Genomic DNA, 20055 nt, shown 5'->3' with positions numbered 1-20055 from the left:
CCCACGCCGTTTCTGTGTAAGATATTTTAGGTTATTTTCCTCTGGGTAGTTGTCCCATACAGCATCAATGCGGTGGGTACTAGTTGTCATTTGGGCCTCCAGAAATGGTGTAATGTTGAGCAAGACATACTCGCTGAATGTCTTTGCTGTTGTGGGGCGCACCATGTGGATGACTGCTGCCATATCCAACACCACAACGGTAGATTGTTTGGCAGAAGCTGCACGACCTGTGCTAGCATTGAGGCATTGAAGAATGTCAGACTTTGTCCCAGATCGCAGAGACCCTCTGTCCGCCAGGCTCGGTGGCTCTCTCTGATTTTCGAATTGAAAGAAGTCTGTCATGTCAGCATTGGGACGTGACTGGAGTGAAAGGAACAGTTGTGTGATTAAAACCATGTTCTGCTTCTGTATGCCACCGTCCTTTGTACCTTTTTTCTTGGGGCCAGTTCGGTTGGCGAATGTTAGCATGTTTTTCCGCTTGACGGTATCAGATACTGGTACTGAAGCCATTTCCAATCTTTCCTTGACATATGCTGCATGAAGGGTCTGGCCGGCTTCATGGATTTGAGATAAAGAAGCAACAACTGCCGGCTCCATGACATTCTGTGTATCGAGTGCAATAAGCTCCTGGCTTGTAGCAAGGAAGGGGTTGCCTAGCTGCTGTACCACATCGATGAACGAGAGTACATCCTTGCGAAACTTTACTTGCAAGTTATGTCCTTCCTCATGATGACCAGTGGATGACGTTGGTGGGTCATTGATGGCCTCAAACTCCTCAACTATCCGTGTGCAATCAGGTCCAGCCAGCATAAACAATGTAAGGGCTTCAGGATTCTCATAGAGTCCAACGGCTCCGCCATGCGCCTGGAGGCTTTTGTTGGACTGCTCATGTGCTTGGTCCTTGGCCATGAGGCTGAACTTTCTAGCTGATTTCTGCACAACAAAGTTGCCTTTCATGAATTCAGCATGTACTTGAGGGTGTTTATCAGCTATCTGAACCATGTCACGGACATGGACTGGCATCCAACGTGCGTAGTTTGTGTGGTCCAGGGCGTGAAACCAGCCGCAAAGTTCGTCACATGCTTGCACATATAGTGGAAAGTCCCCTTCCCGCAGGGACCGCACAAAGCGACACATCAGAAGCTCCAGCTTCATTATGGTTGACCAGAACTTGAACTGGGGAACAGTTTGTGAACGTTGATCCCACATATCAAATGACTCAGGTGGGCCCATTATACTCTCACAATACTCTGCGTAGGCGGTCTGTTTGAGCTCATAAAGTGACATGAGAGAAACTTGATGGGCATACCTTGTGCGTTTGATGTGATGCTCATTGAGCGCAGATTGTGCGCGACCGGATGTCAGGACCTCAGCCTTAGCGAGGATGGTGGCCCACCCGGAGTCGAGCAGCAGCTTCCCAATCATTAGGTGCATCTTGTCTTCAATATGCAGCGCACCCATCATGGCAACCAACTTGTCTTCTCCCAAAGTGTTGGGGTATTGCCATTGGAGCAGTTTGATGATAGCAAATAGTGGCTGATCTGCACCGAGTACGCTAGTCTGGCCTGGGTTGAGGAACTCTGTGCCTTGCATCGTCAGCTCCATCGCGTGCTTCATTGAAGATGCGGATGCGGCCTTGTCTGGGAATAGGGGGTAGATGCCGATCTCAGCTGGGGGCTTCACTGATTGCTCGCTGGCTAGCATAGAGTTGTATCCCGACCAAGTGATGATGTCACCCTCTGCTAACGTGCGCCATCCATACCTCATCCTTGACCGTGGCACCTTGCACATCAAGCGGTGGTCTGACTTTGCTGTTGCCATATTTTGGTGCAAAGACATCTGTTTGAGTAAGTTGGACTGGGGGCTGGATCACGTAAGAGTCTGGTAGCTTTGGAGTCGACGTGTCAGAGGGGTCAAGCTTAATTGGATCCCGCTTCACACCTAGGTTCTCATGCGAGAGATGGTTGGTCACGCTAAGGGCATATCCGTGGAACTCATCAAGTGAGAAGTTGCCCTGAGCCTTGCTGTCTAAATTATCCACATCATGGGTGGTGAAGACATTGAGACGGCTGTTGGTTGGTAGTACCACTCCATCTAAGACATGGCGAGCACACACCGCTTGAGCAATACCTCGCTTAACTTGCATGACCCGTTTGTATGATACTGACATGCCTTGAGCATGTTCAATATCAATCTGTTTTTTGTTCCGTCCATGTCCATGCAGCCTGAGGCCACGATACAGGGGGAAGGGGGTTTCTCGCTCCTTGTTGTGGCGTATTGTATCCGTCTTCACAGCGTGGTGTGTACCCTTACTAGTATTGTAGATAAGCAGTTGTGAGATGTTGCATGCAATTCTCTCCCTTGCATTCAGATTGCTGTCTTCACTAATCTTCTCAAGAGCTGATGGGCCCTGGAGCACTACATTGAAGAAACTCCTCATCTCTTCACTAACTGGAGCTGTGAGGCAGTTAGCAGGAAAGGAGCCATCAAAAGGCAGTTGACTCTGTATAAAGTTGTGCATCATCATGGCAGCCCACATGAAAATAAGAGCATCTTCTTGACCAATTTGTGCGCTATATGTCTTGGCAAGCTCATCAGCAACCTTAAACTTGTGAGATAGATAAATATCCTTCCGGCCTTTATTTTCCTTGGAAACCTCAACCCATTCAGGTAGAAACTTGAGAAGGTGATCCTTGAATCGGGTTGAGTGTGGCACTTTTTCATCTTGGCATTGATGACCTTGATCACTCGTAAACTTTCGATACATATTGCGTAGCTCTGAGAGCTTGAATAAAGTGTTCTCTGAATGTTCGATCAGGGCTATTATCTGAGCGCAGATGATCGTATTGAAGGGCGAAGGTGCAGGCCGCACCGAATCACGTTTCTCAGTAGCGATAGCGGTGTTTCTTAAACTTACATAACAGTTATGGTGAGTATGGAAATCAGCCGCATGTGCATCAGAAGCTGGGGCAACTAGTCTGCCAAGTAAAGCAAAGTTTTTGTTGGTCTTCGCCCAACTCTTTAGATTGTTATCTACATCATCAGATGTTGCCCTGTGGAGGTTAGCTGGATCCACGCCCTCACAGATGATACAATATTTGACATTGCCTTGTTGCTGAAAATTCCCAGATGATCTGAGTTTTTTGGGACTAGGGCCAGTCTCTGCACTGGGGGCAGCTTCTTTGTCTTGCTTCTCTCTCGCCCGTTTAACCCGAGAACTACTACAATAAAGCCTGCACGTTTTGTGATACACAGCCTTATGCAATGTAAGAATTGCTGCAATGCCTGAACCATCATTCAACTGACTAATCGTGACGTTACAAGGAAGATCATTGGCATTGATATCATTGAAGTCTTTTAGATCCCTCTCAAGTGATACAAGTCCCTCTGTCTTTGGAGTTGTCAAGCTTTCTCCAGGTTTGACCATTTGACAAAGACAACAGAGTTCCCAGTTCATAATTTTGATAGAAGACATGCTTGACTTGACACTCTTGTTCTAGTCCATTATGATGATGTAGGCTCGTCGACACAAAGAACTTTCACTTGCCATCCCGTCTTATAGGTGACATAGCAGGCACCTAAAAACAAGGACATAGGTTTGGTATCAACGTTGGTTGGGACCAGAGAGCAGAGTGCACATGCAAAAATGATAGCAATATTAGTATCCCCAGGACTTCATTTAATTCACTTCATATCATTGTTCTAATTTATTGATGACTTTATTTGGGCAAAATAATGAATTAATAATGAAATTTCTCAAAATGACATTAGTTATCTTATTAGCTGGCAAGTGTACAGGCAGATTAACCTTAGCTCAGCAAGATATCATTCACCAACAATCACTGAGCTAGCTAGCTTCTAATCTCTGAGCAATTGTTAGCTAATGTTAGTCAGAGCTAATATAGCTAATGTTAGCTAGCTTGAAAACATCAACTACATGTTCTTTGACAGTATTCACACCATGAAACTATAACAGCACACTAATTTCATTATGTTGTCTATCAGAAAATGCATGCACTTTTGCTAACATTACAACTTACCTGTCTTTTGTATGTGGACCATGAATCACCAGTACAGCCTCATTAGGTTACCTTCACCTGGTTTAACTGGCAGGCTGATTCAGCAAACACAGCACATGTTGTTACTGTTTGACTCCTGCCTTGTCTCTCAAACAAGTTTGAAAATAGGTTAAATGGCAAAACATTATTTCCAATAAATAATGATACCATTTTATTTTTTATGACACAAAATGACCTTTATGTTAACTTAGAGGGGTAAACTTGACCTCATATCATTGAGATGAAACCAGAATCAGATTGTTTTGAATTGTGAAATAAAACATTGATACATACAAGTATAGCTTATAATGAGAAAAAAAAATGGGGGTAGAATCTGGCATGTTGCACCAGAAATACTGAATTTTACCCCGATATTACCTTTATATACTAACTTTGATGAGTAAACTTGACCTTGAGGGGTAATCTTGACCTCAAATCATTTAAATAACACCAGAATCAGATTTTACGGCCCAGAAAACCCCTAAAAAGTGGTATCATTTATGATTCTAGGCCTTTTTGTTTTTTTCGGGTGGCAGCCATATTGGATTGCGCAATATGGCAGTACCATGGGGCGCCAATCTTGGCACCCATCTTAAAATGATTAAGTACGGTATGGACAACATCTGTGCCAAATTTGGCGAATTTGCGAGAATCTGAACCAAACGGTCCTTTTTTCCCCCGTAGGCCCCCAACTATAAAGCCGAGGCTCTTAGACCGACCGACCGTTTTAGATTTTTGGCTCATTTTCCCTTATGTTAGAATTTTTTTTTTTATGTAAGAATAATGGTTGCAGATATAGAGGGGGGGCGCCAAAACTGCGCCAAGCAAAAAAAAAAAAAAAAAATTTTTTTTTTTGTTGCAATTTTTGGCGCCCCCCTCTGGGTGGCGCTCTAGGCAACCGCCTATATTGCCTGTAGGAAGCTCCGCCCCTGTCCATGGTTACAGAAGATGACTCATCATCACTGTGTGCAGGACTGGGCAGTGGAGATTCTGTCTGACACCCCACACTGACCATCCTGGGCTGTACCTGGACAGCTAGGATAAAAAGATATATATTATATAATTGTGCCTGCCATAAACAACAGCCCTGCCATACAATCTACCTTTACAAAGCTTATGTTCAGGTTTTGTTGACATTCGGGCTGAGATGTTTTAATTCATTTATATGTTAATTATTGAGGTCATAGCAAGTCTTTGAGTTGTAACAGCCTGCATCATACTGAGATGTTTTTCTAATATGTTTTTAACATGTACAAAAACTATGCAGAGTCTTTACCGCGTTTTGATGTAAAATGGGCGCGCTAGTTCTGTGTTACATTTACCTGATGAACAATGGAAAGGTCTGAGGTTACACTGTGAGCCGCAGTGAAGCACAGATGTTGGCTGAGGAACCAGTGGAGAGACGACCTCTTGCTCTGGGTCTATAAGCCCAGCATCACTGGCCGTAGGTGAATCTGCAGTACTGTTGTCTCCCAAAGTCTTGAAAACACACACATGAAACACATGATTACACATGAAAATAAATAGCGACTGCGCCATTAGATATGCAAATAAAGTCCCCAGGCCAATTCTAGCTAACATTATCCATTATGACTTAGCAAGTGGGTTTAACAAGCTAGCAACATTAACTTACAACAATAAATACTAAACACACGTTGCTTGTCATTATTGAAATCATTATACTTACTAATTTGGAAGTTAGCAAACGTTAGAAAAACAATATTTACGGTGCAGTTCACGTTTTCATTTTGCTGAATCTCTGACCGACGCTCCCGCGCTCTCACTCCAGCCTGCTGCTGCTGCTGCTGCTGCCGGAGCTGTGTGTATTGACGGAACCGCACTAGCTATCAGCCTCACACAGTCCTGGCTTCGATATCCCATACTGCACTCCATCACATCACTTGACTCATAATCCTCCGGTCGAAAATGAGTGCCACAAACGACCGCGTTTTTTGTCACAGACGCAGCATGGAAGTCCCGTCTCTTTGTTTGCACAAAACGAACCCAGGACCGAAAGCTAGCTAGCTTTCTTTTCCTGTTAGGGAAATAGTGGACTCGATGTCCTGACAGGCTGGTATTTGTGCAACCTGCACAAACACAATACTGCACCATGATTACAAATGGTGAAATACAATGTAAAACTACTGAAAAATACCAGCTCCTTAAAACACAACCGCTCTACTCAACGCAACTCTACTATACCCGCGGTCAGAGAGCGGAAATGTGTCCCCTGTGTGATGTAATATGACGCGTTTGACGTATGACCTTAAAAAAAAGCCGTTTTTAAGAGCAGAGCTCAAAATTGCACCTTCCCCTCTGAATTCCTGCCCTTATGTCTCGTAAAACATATCAAATCCAGCATTCACTTTTTTAATTGTAATTTTCAAGCAAGTTTAAGCATAAATGTAGAAAAAATAAAAACCTGCAAGATGCTCTTTAAATAAAGTTCTGATGAGAAAAACAGTTTTTACATTTTTTTTAATTAGATTTGTATGATCAAACACTAACATAAATACAGAACCTAAAGTTCTACAGCTAGAATACTGTTATTTTACAGCTTTTTCTAACATTTTCTAATCAAACAGGTTCAACAAAATGACATCACAAAATGTTCTGTAGGAAACAATTACTCTGAAAACTTAAAATATAAAAATATTTGTAGAATTATAGTACAACTAATGAATACAGCATTTCATATTTAAACATCATACTTATAAACAGTAGAAGCAAAAAGTAAGTTGAATTTTTTAAGATTACTTTGAAACATTCTCAACTGAAAATAACAGAAATTGCAAAATGGCGACATATGTTCACATTGTCAATTTGAAGGAGCAGTGTGCAGGATTTAATACGTCTAACATTGTAGGTTCCAACCAATGGATAACTTGTTCAAGTTTGTAGGAGAATGAATATTGGCTGCAAAAAACTTGAGGCCCAATCATGTTTCCTCTGTCCATTCTGCGCGACCGTAGACGTGGCAGTGCAACCTAGAGGACAAAAAGATCAGAATCAGAAACGGGTTTATTGCCAGGTAGGTTCACACGTACGAGGAATTTGACTAGGTGTCATTGTGCATACATACAAAGAAAAAAAAAAAATACACAGATAGCGAACTATATTAAGAACACTGTAATAAAAATATAGTAAGATAGAAATAAAATAAAGCAGTCATTTACATCGAAATAGAATGCAATAAATGATAGAATATAAAATATGTGCAGTAAGCAATATTTAAACATTGCATTATTTACCATCCTGTGATCTCCACTATGTGATGCGTAGAGTCTGCGTTGTGGCTGAGGTAAAGTGTCAGTAGGGGGGGGCGGGCCTTGTTGAGGTGGCGAGAGGTTTTGGTCCTGATGGAGAGAGGTTTTGGTCCTGATGGAGAGAGGTGTTGGTCCTGATAGAGAGAGGTTTTGGTCCTGATGGAGAGAGGTTCTGGTCCTGATGGAGAGAGGTTCTGGTCCTGATGGAGAGAGGTTTTGGTCCTGATGGAGAGAGGTTCTGGTCCTGATGGAGATAGGTTCTGGTCCTGATGGAGAGAGGTTCTGGTCCTGATGGAGAGGTTTTGGTCCTGATGGAGCGCAGCCTCCTGCCAGAGGGTTGTGTTGAAGGCAGAGCTGAAGTCCACAAACAGGATCCTGGCGTAGGTTCCTGCTGTGTCCAGGTGCTGGAGGAGGAAGTGAAGTGATAACTATTAGTAAACCATAATGATGGATGTTATTATCAGCAGCCTTAAAATTGTACATATCGCTGAATCTATATTTTCATCTTCAGGTGATTAAATCTACATAATATCCCTGTACAATAAGATTCGAGCATTTTGTAATCCAGTGAGGAAATTCAAGACCAGTAAATATTGATTGATTAAACAACACTAAATAAAATGTTAGTGTTTTCTTCAAACTCAGACACTCTGCTGCGGCTGTACCTCAAAGAAAAAACAATTGTCTGATGATCTTTGTTGAACAAGGTCTGATTGTCCTGTACATGTACAATGTGGGATATTTTTAAATAGTTTACTAAACCAAATTCAATATTATGTTAGACACAAGTTAGTTATTTCTCACATATCAAAGTCCTTTCATCTGCAAGATGGAAGAATAGCTGAGTGCTGCCTGGAGAGACTGATGAGGGACACAGGCTGGCGTCAGAAGCTTTCCACACAAAGCCATCACATCTTCTCTTCCATAGTCCTCACTTTCCACTGGTCAAAAGAGTGAACATCACAGCTGTCATGTTAACCCTTTGTTACACAACATACAACCAACATGGGTCAAAAGTGACACGAATTAGTTTTAATTGTAAATATCTTTGCAATAAATTACTTTAACCATTCATGATTCAAGGTATTCCTCAATTAACCTGTTTTGGATCAACACCAATTATAATTTTTATTTTTCCCTTTCTTACTTTTTGAATACAAATCATGTTTTTATCACTACACTTCTAAGGCACAACATGGGTCAAACATTACCTGTATTCTTTTGCTATGTTATTTCCTGCATGGCTGAGTGTTTCTTTACTATACATTTTCAAAAATAATTAATTTCCGCAGTGATTTGGACCAAGCATGTATGATGAGTATTTTAGTTCACACAGTGTGACATTAGCCAGTCATGTTAGCTTGTAATATATAGAGCAGAGCTAACTAGCAAGTTAGCCGAACATTAGCGGTTAGCTGTTTATGCTATGCTAGCTGTTGGCTACTGAACATTAACAAACTAGATTCCGCTGTAAGAAAGCTGTGAAACTTTACATTAAACTTGGCGACAACACTGTGACACCCCGCTGATGTTTATGTGCAGGGGCGGACTGGGGGGAAAAAGTGGCCCGGGGATTAATTGACAGACAGGCCCACTTAATGCGCGGCATGTATCGGCCAGCCGGCGACGAAAGTATGTTACTTAACAAAAACCCCTATGCATTTTATGTTATTTTGGACAATTATTCATATAGTAATCACATTATCTGAGCCCTTGAGTTGCCTAGAGCAAAATAGTTACAGCATATATTTAGTGATTTTAATGTTAACAGATCATTGATGCAATAACATTTGGACCCAATTTGCCTGACTTGACACATGGAATAAAACATGGGCGTAGGAAGCATCCTCAATGTGGGTGAGACAATTTAACAGGGGGTGTGGGCAGGTGGTGGACCTCACCTCCTCTAGGGGGGTCCGCGGGCAAGCTCCCCCGGGAAGATTTTTTTTTAAATGTTGAAGTTAAATACATAAATCTGGTGCACTTTGAGAGCAAAATTAGGGACTAAATCTATGGCAGTCAGTAGGGGCTTGCACTGTGAGCCGTAGGGTCGCCGGTTCAAGTCCCCGACCAGACCTACATTTGGAGTGTGGACTTCTACTTGGAGAGGTTGAACAAGGCACCGGACACCGGACACGGCTTATTGCACTACATATATATATCAGTGCATGACATTAAGGATTTTGGGAAATGGCCCTGTGGGCCATCTAAGCTAATTTACAGATGGCCCTGAGCCCAGTAGAGATTGCCCTGAAAAATGCGCGCGAAGGGTTTTGGGGGCCTCCCCCTAGAACATTTAGATTTTTCCAGGTCTTACTGTAGATGCTGTCTGGTGCATTCTCTAGACTGAATTATAAGATGAACCACCACAATATTATATTGTACAATTTCAATTTTATTCTTCATTTCACTTGTTTGTTTGCTCTTGTTTGCTCGCTTGCATGCCCTGCATAGCTATAAGAAATACTTAAGTTGTTGGTCAAGACACTTTCCATCTGATGAAGGCAAATGCCTTCCCAAATGTAAAAAAGTAGAAAACATTACATTCAGTTATAACTGCCAAAACAAACATTATTTACACTATTATGGCCCCTGTTAAAAATGTTTGTAATGTTATCTACTGTAACATTACTGTTGGTCGAATGAATGCTTCCTCATCCGGAAGCTGACCGAGCAGACCCGAGCAGCAGTCGAGAGGAGCCGAGCGCATCCGCGAAGCACACAACATGGTGACGTCGGAGTTCCCGTTAGCCGGCAAATTTAAATCTCTTTGGTCAAAATAATTTCCCTTTAGCGCAATACCGCTTCAGTTGCGCCACTTATGTGACAGACTAGAAGAGTATTTGATAGAGAATAATAGTCAATTCTAATGTCTAACACGTAATGTGGAGAAAGAGATGTCCTGTCTGGGTTGATTGTGCGTTGATCTATTGGTAATGCCTCGGGGTTCCGGTGGGCATGTAAACAAATGCATAATGCTGCGCTATACTTTGTGGCCTCACCCGGTTGCATAGCGACACTTATTGTTTAGGTGTCTTTTAATAAGCAGGTAGTCAAATCATTAGCTAGAACTAGCTGGATCTGATCGATATGGACATAAACGCGAGTGAAGTCTAATCTGACGGGAGAGAGAGATCAGCTGCTGCTGACGAGTCGACACGGAGCTCTGCATGATCACATGCAGCGGTGAGCGGACAAAACACACACTTCAGGTTAGAATATCACTCGTAGCTATTTTAATTACCTCTCAAACTACCTAAACTAGTTATGGATATGTTTAGTTTTACTGTCGGGTCACTCATTACTGGATCCGCGAGCTGCATGATACTGGCATAATAGATTGCCCGATCGGGCAACCAGCGGGTGAGGCTTCATTGCCCGAGCTAAATACTAGATGGCCCCGGGCCATCGGGCAGTCCTTAATGTCGAGCCCTGTATATATTAATATATATATATATATATATGTGCAATAATTCTTTCATGCTAAATGAAACTCTGTTGCTTGGATATCACTAGATCCTGTTACAGCGTAATATAAGTACATAACGATTGATGTGCACATTAGCATAATTACTAGCTAGCCGCTAGCTGCTAACTTCCGCCTCGTTAATATCAAATCTATCATAAAAACAAGCCATTACTATGCTGTCATGAACGTGCGGTGGTGTTACGTGTACGCAAATTGACGTGCTTGATGTGAACGAGCATTTTGGTTAAAGTTGCGCATGCGCTATGGGCGCACATACGGGTACTTCTCAGGCATGCCAGGTAATCTGTGACGTTTCGCTCTCTCAAAAGTTGGGCCATTTTATCATCATGCGCCAATGAGCAACTCTCATAGGAATGAATGAGGCCCCGCCTCCCACGTATGAAGGTAGATATGGTGCAAAATGCGAGAGCGTGTAAAACCTGATGTGAGCACTTGCAGAATTATTTTTGGAGTTTGTGTGCATACATTTACACTTGTAAAAAATATCCATTTAAATGTGAACCAAATGTACACTTGTATAAAATATCCACGTAACTGTGAACCAAATTTGAAGTCACAGAAAAAAAAATAAAGTTTTGTAGCTTGTAGAAAAAAAATGAACTGAGTGATGAAATATTCACTTGCAGAAAAATACATATTTTTAAAATATATTTTCCATTACAACTGCAACTTGGTTATTACAACCTCTCAAATCAGTCATTACAACTTGACGAATCTGCTCTGTGGTAGTATAAATCGACGAATCTGTGGTCTTGACTTTTGCTACACTTCTTGCGATAAATGTGTCGCAAAAGTAATTTTCACCTGTAGATCAGCTGTAGATGTGGGGGGAGGGAGGGGGGTTGGAGCGAAGGGGCGTAGCTATCAGAACTACGAGGCTTGACTGCGGGGCTAACGGTTTGTGTCGCTACCTTTATATATACAGTCTACCAGTCCGCTGACATGGCGCGTCAATCAACGGTAAGTTTTGCCCATTACTTGCCCAGTATTACTTTGAATATTATTATTGTGATTGAGGATTAAATCCGCTTTGAAGACCACCGTTTTATATTGTGCAGTTTAGCGGCAAAATAACGTCAGTTAGCCAGCTAACGCTAGCTTTGTTGAGTTTATGCTAGCTAAACAAGTAGTGGTTGTAGTCTACAGCACTAATTAATATATTATAGCCTACTGCTTTGGCACTAACGGTTGATAACTGTTAACACTGAACTGAACCGGACTGAACTGAACAGAGGAGGTAATGTAAAATATATGACACAACTGAAGTGTGGGGGGGAGCAAGGGATGTATTTCTGATAAGTGTGCACATGATTTAGGTGTCCGGAACCTATGACAAAAATGGAAAATTCAACATAAGAGTTTGGTACCTATGTTAAGAATTAGTGATCGACATAAGAGTTTGGTACCTGTGTTAAGAATTGAACCTAAACATACGAGTTTGGTACCTATGTTTAAAAATTCAACATAAGAGTTTGGCACCTTTGTTTAAAAATTCAACATAAGAGTTGGGTACCTATGTTAAGAATTAAAAGCATAAGCATAAGAGTTTGGTACCTATGTTAAGTGTTAATGTGGTAAACATAAGAGTTTGGGACCTGTGTTACACATAAGAGATTAAATCCTCTGCCGTGAGGCTCCACCGCCGTGGAGGCTGTGGTTTGGGGAAAACGAAGAATAGGGCAAGTGATTGGATTCAAAGTAAGATATTTATAGTAAGTGAAGACTCTTTACGGAGAGCCCGTCAAGACGGCATAGGTTTAAAAGGGTGATTACGTTAAGTGAGTGACGACAGCTTAATTGTCTCATTCCTTCCTATGGACTTACTATATTATCCTAAAATGGTGGCAGGGACAGCTTAGGGCATTTGAACAGAAAAATATAGCATTCGGTTGTTCGAATACTAAGATTTTTACGTTGTTTTGGTGTAAAAGAACGGAAAAAATAGATGAGAAAGTTTGGAAAAAGGTTATGTGAGTGAAAGGAGGGTGTCGCAGCCCACTGTCTCCTCACCAAAGATCAACGACAGTGGTATGAACTATCAAAAGACTCAGAACCCCATGTCACCCTGGCAATAGGCTTCGGCTTTGAGGCCAGGTCATTGGGACCAATGGTAAAAAAGGCAACTCAACTTACTTGGCACGCAACCGCATCGCCCAAACTTTCTGTCTCCAATGATGGCACCATGTGGAAAATTACACATGCCAACACAGACTTGGGCCTGTTAGAACAACAAGACCTCGAAAGAGACCATGGGCGAGAACTCACCAACCACCCAGATACCGAACACGCCTTGGCCGCAGTGCCGGACAGCCTGTGGACGAAAGGACCATATGATGTTGGATGTGTTCAGCATCACCAGGTCAATGTCAACAAATACAGGCTGAAAAATGAGCAGCTATCCGGTATCCAAGACACCATTGGATGACTCCTCACGGCAGGTGTCCTCAGGCCCACGCGTTCAAACTGGAACACCCCTCTCCTTCCCGTGCCAAAAGCAGTAAACAAAGGTTGGAGAATGGTGCATGACCTAAGGGCCGTTAATGATGCAACAGAGCCCGCAAGCAGTCCGGTTCCAGATCCGTACTTGGCACTACCGAATTTAAACCCTGAACATAAGTATTTCACTGTAATTGATCTGGCAAATGCCTTCTTCTGTCTCCCATTACACGAAGATGTACAAGACATTTTTGCATTCACGTACCAAAATCAACAGTATAATTACAACAGATTGCCACAGGGATACAGAGGCAGCCCAGGGTTCTTTAACAAAGCACTCAGGACTGACCTGGCCCCCTTGCAACTACCAGCCGGAGTTGTCCTCATACAATATGTGGATGACTTACTCCAAGCCGCTCCCACTGCAGCAGTTTGCCTTGAGGCAACAACACGCCTGCTCCTCCGCCTTGCAAGTAGCGGCTACAAGGTAAAGAAAGAAAAGACACAGGTCGCAAGACGTACGGTCACGTTCTTGGGCAGACTAATCTCAGCTGACTGTCTCACCTTAACCAACGCCCAGAGATCCTCCATTCTCTCCCATGGTAAACCAACGACTGTCCAACAAATGTTGGCATTCCTAGGTTTGACAGGCTACAGCAGAAATCACGTACCACGGTATGTCGACTTAACACAACCACTCAGAGACATGCTAACCATCGCAGGAAACAGAAACCTCACTGCCACCCTAATATGGACCCCAGAAGCTGAGGAGGCGTTCACATGCATCAAACAAGCATTGGGACAAGCCACTCACCTGGTCACACCTGATTAGGACGACCCCTTCTATCTGGATGTTTCTGAAACAGGAGGGATAGTAAATGCTGTACTGTTTCAGAAAAAGGAGGGAGAGAGAAGGACACTGATGTACCACAGCTCAAAATTGGACAATATTGAACAAGGACAGACAGGCTGTGCAAGACACTTAGCAGCATTAACGAAAGCCATTGACAAAACTGGACACATTGTGATGTGCCACCCACTCAAGATAAATACAGCACATGGAGTGGTGGCATTCCTGGGCTCAAAGGCATTCAGATTTTCCATGGCCAGGAAAATCAAAATTTCAGAGGCTCTAAGCCAACCACACATCAGCTACAAGACAACACATGTCAACATGCCCACAGGAATGACATCCGACACCCATCTACCACATAACTACGAAGATGTCGCAGCAAAAGATCTCAAACTCAGAGAAGACATGGCTACAGAACCTCTACCAAACGCGGAGCTAACACTCTACAGTGATGGATGTTGCTACAAAGGACCGGACGGAAATGTTGCATCCTATGCCGTGGTGCTACAAGAGGGAAACCAGATGACAACACTCGAAGCAGAAATCCTTCCTCAACCAGCCTCTGCTCAACTGGCAGAGATAATTGCACTAACAAAAGCTTTACAAATTGCAAAAGGGAAAAATGTAAACATCTATACAGACTGCATATGGACATGGAGCTGTACATGTCGATGGACCACAATGGATGAAAAGAGGATTCCTCACCACGGCCCACACCCCAGTGAAACATGCCACAGCACTCCAAGAACTGCTGAAAGCAGTGCTACTCCCTGCACAAGTTGCAGTAATGAAGTGTAAAGGACACCAGAAAAACAACACACAAATTACCAAAGGAAATGACGCCGCAGACGCCGCAGCAAAGAAAGCTGGAGGATACACAAACCAAATGATGGTAGTACAGACTACTTCCCTCCCAGAACTAACTGAAGAAGACATAAAGAAAATTCAAGAAAAAGCAGGACCGTATGAACAGAACCAGTGGCTAATAGGCGGAGCCACGAAAAAGGAAGGAACATGGAGATCCCATGACGGACGCCTAGTTGCACCTGCAGAGCTCTGTCACCTGTTGATGAAGCAAGCACATGGCCCAACACATGTCGGCCAGAAAATCACGCAAAACAAAATTGAACACCTCTGGTGGCACCCCTACATGAAAGCGTTAGTAGAAAACTACGTGCACGAATGTGAAGTGTGTAACGCCCACAACAACCGACGGCCATACAAATGTCCAATGGGAAACTACCCTGTACCAGATGCTCCCTTTAAGGAAATAACAATAGATTTCACAGACGTGGGGGCTGAAAACAGGGTTAGGGGGTACAGATACCTGTTGGTCATGGTAGATAGATTCACAAAATGGGTAGAAGCTATCCCCTGCAAAAATGAAACTGCAAAATCAGTTGTGAAATGGTTAAAAAATGAACTAATACCTCGCTATGGGGTCCCCAGACACATTAAGTCGGATAATGGTTCCCACTTTAACAACAAAGAACTAGCCAAGGTAGAAGCAGAACTAGGGATTACACACAGTTTTGGGTCAGTGTATCATCCCGCTTCCCAGGGACTAGTAGAGAGGGCAAACCAAACGCTGAAAAGTGAGATGGCTAAAGCATGTCATGGCTCAAAGCTAACTTGGTTAGACGCTTTACCATTGGCTCTAATGTCTATGAGATGTTCACCAAATGGTCAGACACACTTATCACCCCATGAGTTGCTGACGGGTCGGCCCATGCCTGGTCCTCCAAGGGAGGCGGGGCATGGCCCAGTGTTGGATGTGTGGCAAATTGAGACGGACGACTACATGAGAGTTTTCACTGACCTTACCCGAGTTTTATCCACACAGGTCCAACAGGTGGGGAAGGACCCAGAAGCACCAAAGGGCACTACTCCTGTACAACGAGGTGACTGGGTGCGGGTCAAGGTCCATAAGAGAAAGTGGGCTGACCCAAGGTGGACAGGACCATGGGAGGTAACTGAATGCACCTCACATGCTGTCCAAGTAAAAGGTAAAAAAAGGAGAAATTTGGCACCACCTTACACATTGTGCACCTGCTGATCCTCCTTCTCGGACTTTACGAGAAGTTAGAACTGATTTGAAAAAGTTGGCATCAAAACCTGTATAAACCAATTTGACCGGTAACTAAGCCCAACGCTAATACCATGTACCGGCTATTAAGTCCAAGAAAGCCAATAGAGTTCTACGGAAACCCCAAGGTGATATGTGCGTTAGCATTAGTAGCTTCACTGATTGTATTTCCCTTAATCTTTTGGGAAATACAACAAATTAAGTCAAAAGGCCCAGACCGAAATGCAACCACAACACCCCAACTGAATGTGACCAGACCCCAAGCTAACTCAGAGTCCCACAATCATACTAGAATAAGGCGATGGATGAGCATTCCCGAACCAACAGGCAAACCGCGCCCTGCCATCGAGATAACATGTACAGAGAACACCCCGTGTGTAGCATCCTTCGACCTTTGTGAAATAACAATTTGTCCCCCGAATTTTATGATGGTAACACGCTCCGATAAGTCTCTATGTGATAACCCGTGTGGCGGCTGGGGTGGTATATTCGCCAAAACTGCGCATGACGGATTTCAAAACACAGAACATCGCTGGTTTGGAAAAATGTTCCTCATTGCCAAAAGTGTTAACTGCCCGAACAACGGCCCCCCCAAAGACAACATATGGCCAAAGTGTAACCCCATAATAGTGTCCATACCAGACCCTATCATTGATATGACAGGGAACTATAACATCAAATTATATCGTCCAGGCCATCATTACCTATTTAAAACCAGAATTACGGTTGAAGAACAGGCCCCGACTGCAGCCCCTAGCTCTGGAGATAGTCTAGTCACCTACATAAGCGTTGCTAATGCTCAGCAGACAATGGCCATAGAGACAGGGTATACAGACACCAATACATGGGTAGACTGGGTAGTGTATTCTGCTCAAGAAAACAAGCATGAAGACTGTGTGGCTTGTGCCACTGCGAGACCAAGACTGGGCACAATGCCTTTCCCACTAACCAAGACCAGGGACCCCCAAGGACATGCATGCATGATAGGGCTGTATGACCCAAAACGGAAAACACCAGCGAAATGCGCCAGTATTGCACTACAGTTCCCAGCGTACCCCAAATTTGCTAAACCCCCACCGTTCAGTCAATACATAGGAGAATATGACTGTTACCACAAAATTAGCAATGGACCAACGGTGGGAGTGCTAGACCCATTATGGTGCAAAAGCAGTTTCCAGATTCCAAAAACCGACACCTCCACGCTGAATAATTTCACACACGCTCTAGCTGACATTTGGTTTTATTGTGGCTCAATAACATTATATCCCACACTTCCCCTCAATTGGGCAGGAGTGTGCACACCCATTCAGTTAGTAATGCCCTTTGTAATCGTTCCCGTTACAGCCGCCCAATTGACCGCCCCCAGATCAGGACTGACCAGAAAAAAGAGAAGCCCAGTGCCTCCCTTGGACACCCCCTACGATTCAGGCGTGTACATAGATGCTATAGGAATCCCGAGAGGTGTCCCTGATAAATTCAAAGCCCAAAACCAAGTTGCAGCAGGATTCTTGAGCATGATCCCTTACATTGGGCCTATGGTACAAACCAACAAGAATGTAGATTGGATTAACTATCTGTTTTATAACCAACAACGATATCTAAATTACACAAGAGAGGCAATCCAGGGCCTCTCTGCTCAATTGGACGTAACTAGCCTAATGGCCTGGCAGAATAGAATGGCACTAGATATGTTACTGGCAAAGGAGGGTGGAGTATGCAAGCTGTTTGGAGCTATGTGTTGCACATTCATCCCCAATAACACCGCCCCAGATGGATCTGTAACCAAAGCCCTAGCTGGGTTAACTTCCCTCAGTATAGAACTGGTCGAGAATTCAGGAATTGATGAAATGTTTGGAGATATGTGGGAAAAATACTTTGGGAAGTGGAAAACACTGGTAATGTCAGTTTGCGTCTCATTGGCCATAGGGATAGCCATATTAGTGATGTGCGGATGTTGTTGCATCCCTTGTATCCGCAGCCTGACTGAGAGATTAATAACCACAGCCCTGGCCAGACAAATGGAACCTAATGTCCTGCCCCTTTATCAAATGCCCTTGTTGGCAGAGAACGATGACAGTGAACCAGAGGAAGACTTAGAATCCCTGAACCCACAACAAGCACCCCTTAGAGTAATCCCCCTCACAGCTCCAGACTACGAAGTGGAACACAAGGAGGAAAAAGAAATAGACGAAGATTAGATTCACACCTTTCACAAGGTGTGAAAGGAGGGATTTGTGGAGTCTATTTTTATATAACATTACAAGATTCTTATTATTACATTATTTGCTTATTGTGCTCATTGTATGTGCTGTGACTTTGGAATAAATGGACCCAATCACCCCCCCAAGTTTTGATGGGGTGGACAGGAACGTAGGGAAAAGTCACATGAGAAAGTGTATTGCAATATTGAAAGTAGCAAGGTCAGGTGCAGAGACTGAGAGAACACAAAGAGGTAGTCAGAACAGCACATCGCACCGGCCTTGACTTTGTATGGGAGCCGCGATCCCCCGCAAAGCTAGGAAGCACCATTATGGTTTTCCGCTATATCTGAAGAAACGTTAGAGAAAACAAATGTTGTGTGTTCAAGAATGAGTCGGGAGGGACCTCGCCAGCCGGCCGAATGATGATTGGAGGATCGTGTTGCCAAGAGACTCTATCTGAGACTGTGCACCAACCAAAGAGAACCCAGTCTAAACCGCGATATCCCTTCAGCTAGTCTTGACCAATCATAAATGTACGGGCAATGCCCTGTGTAATAAAATGTATTGTCACACGAGGTTCGGGGCTTTTTTACGGATTCGGTGGTTACAGATTATAGCTTTGCTAGCTGTGATTTCCGAGACGTGACGAGTCCTTGGCCAAGTGAATATATATTTTGCTCTCTTTACAATAAATAGTTAAACTTAGAAGTTGTCTGTCTTTTCTGGAATTCTGAACCCAACAGCACTAACGGTGGTGTTTTTAAAGCCTTTGTAAATTATCCATGCTATTTTCTATTTAGCTAACGTCGAAGTAGTGTATGTGAAATCAACCTCACAATAACATGTGTGTATATTACAATTATTAATGTCATATTTCAAGATGATTACTTAGATATTACAATATGGTTGGTTGAGCTGGAGTTCATTATTGAGCTTACACGTTAACATCAGTCATATCTGAATAACAAACCCAAACATTGTTGTTTTTATTAATTGCATTACCAAATTGATATCAAATAAACAGTAAGCATTGGTAACACAAGTTCCAAAGTTACAGTAAAATAAAAAGGACCCTGACTCGGACAATACACAATCCAACATGTTCAACAGAAGAGAATCAGTTATATTGTTTGTACACATGGTACTTTACATATATATATATATGTTTGTTTAAGGTGTCCAGGTGATGCAGACAGGCTGGACCAGAGAGTGAGAGACAGAACTGGACTCCTCACAGCAGTGAACTTCAGCACAGGTACAAATACTATTTTTTTAATACTGTACAAAGAATCAAGAAAGATATTGGTTTACATAAATGAAGTATTGACTTTAATACACTGATATACATTCCATTAAACAATACTAAATACTAGATCACCTACACATCAGTGAAGTTGAGGTTTTTTTCCATGCAAAAGATTACATTTAGATGTTAACAAGCAATATGATTTTGTCAGCTTTCTAATTTAATGTATTGAAGGCAAAGATATGTAACACATAGTGAGAACTGCTACTATTTATCTCTCAATATTGTCTGTAAAAACGTGGTAAAAGTTATTCTTTCAGTGAGACAACAGAGCAAGCTTCTACAGTTGCACTACGTTTTGTAACAGTTAAATATTATTTTAATAATTAAATATATTTCAATGTTGATGAATTTCATAC

The 20055-nt window shown here is 42.9% G+C and overlaps 1 long non-coding RNA gene across 1 annotated transcript; it reads right to left on the bottom strand.

The window, feature by feature from the left end:
- Positions 1 to 4992: 4992 nt before the first annotated feature.
- Positions 4993 to 6348, bottom strand: LOC307021617. Its single transcript, XR_013803209.1, has 3 exons — positions 5746 to 6348; positions 5381 to 5537; positions 4993 to 5093 (listed from the first exon to the last, which is right to left on the bottom strand). It is a non-coding gene; the product is annotated as an uncharacterized lncRNA (long non-coding RNA).
- Between the last annotated feature and the right edge of the window lie 13707 nt (positions 6349 to 20055).

This window comes from Notothenia rossii, assembly GCF_949606895.1.
Source record: "Notothenia rossii genome assembly, chromosome: 10".
In the NCBI taxonomy this organism is placed as follows: Eukaryota; Metazoa; Chordata; class Actinopteri; order Perciformes; family Nototheniidae; genus Notothenia; species Notothenia rossii.
The sequence above is the reverse complement of the archived record's forward strand: the minus strand, read 5'-3'. Positions and strand labels throughout refer to the sequence as shown.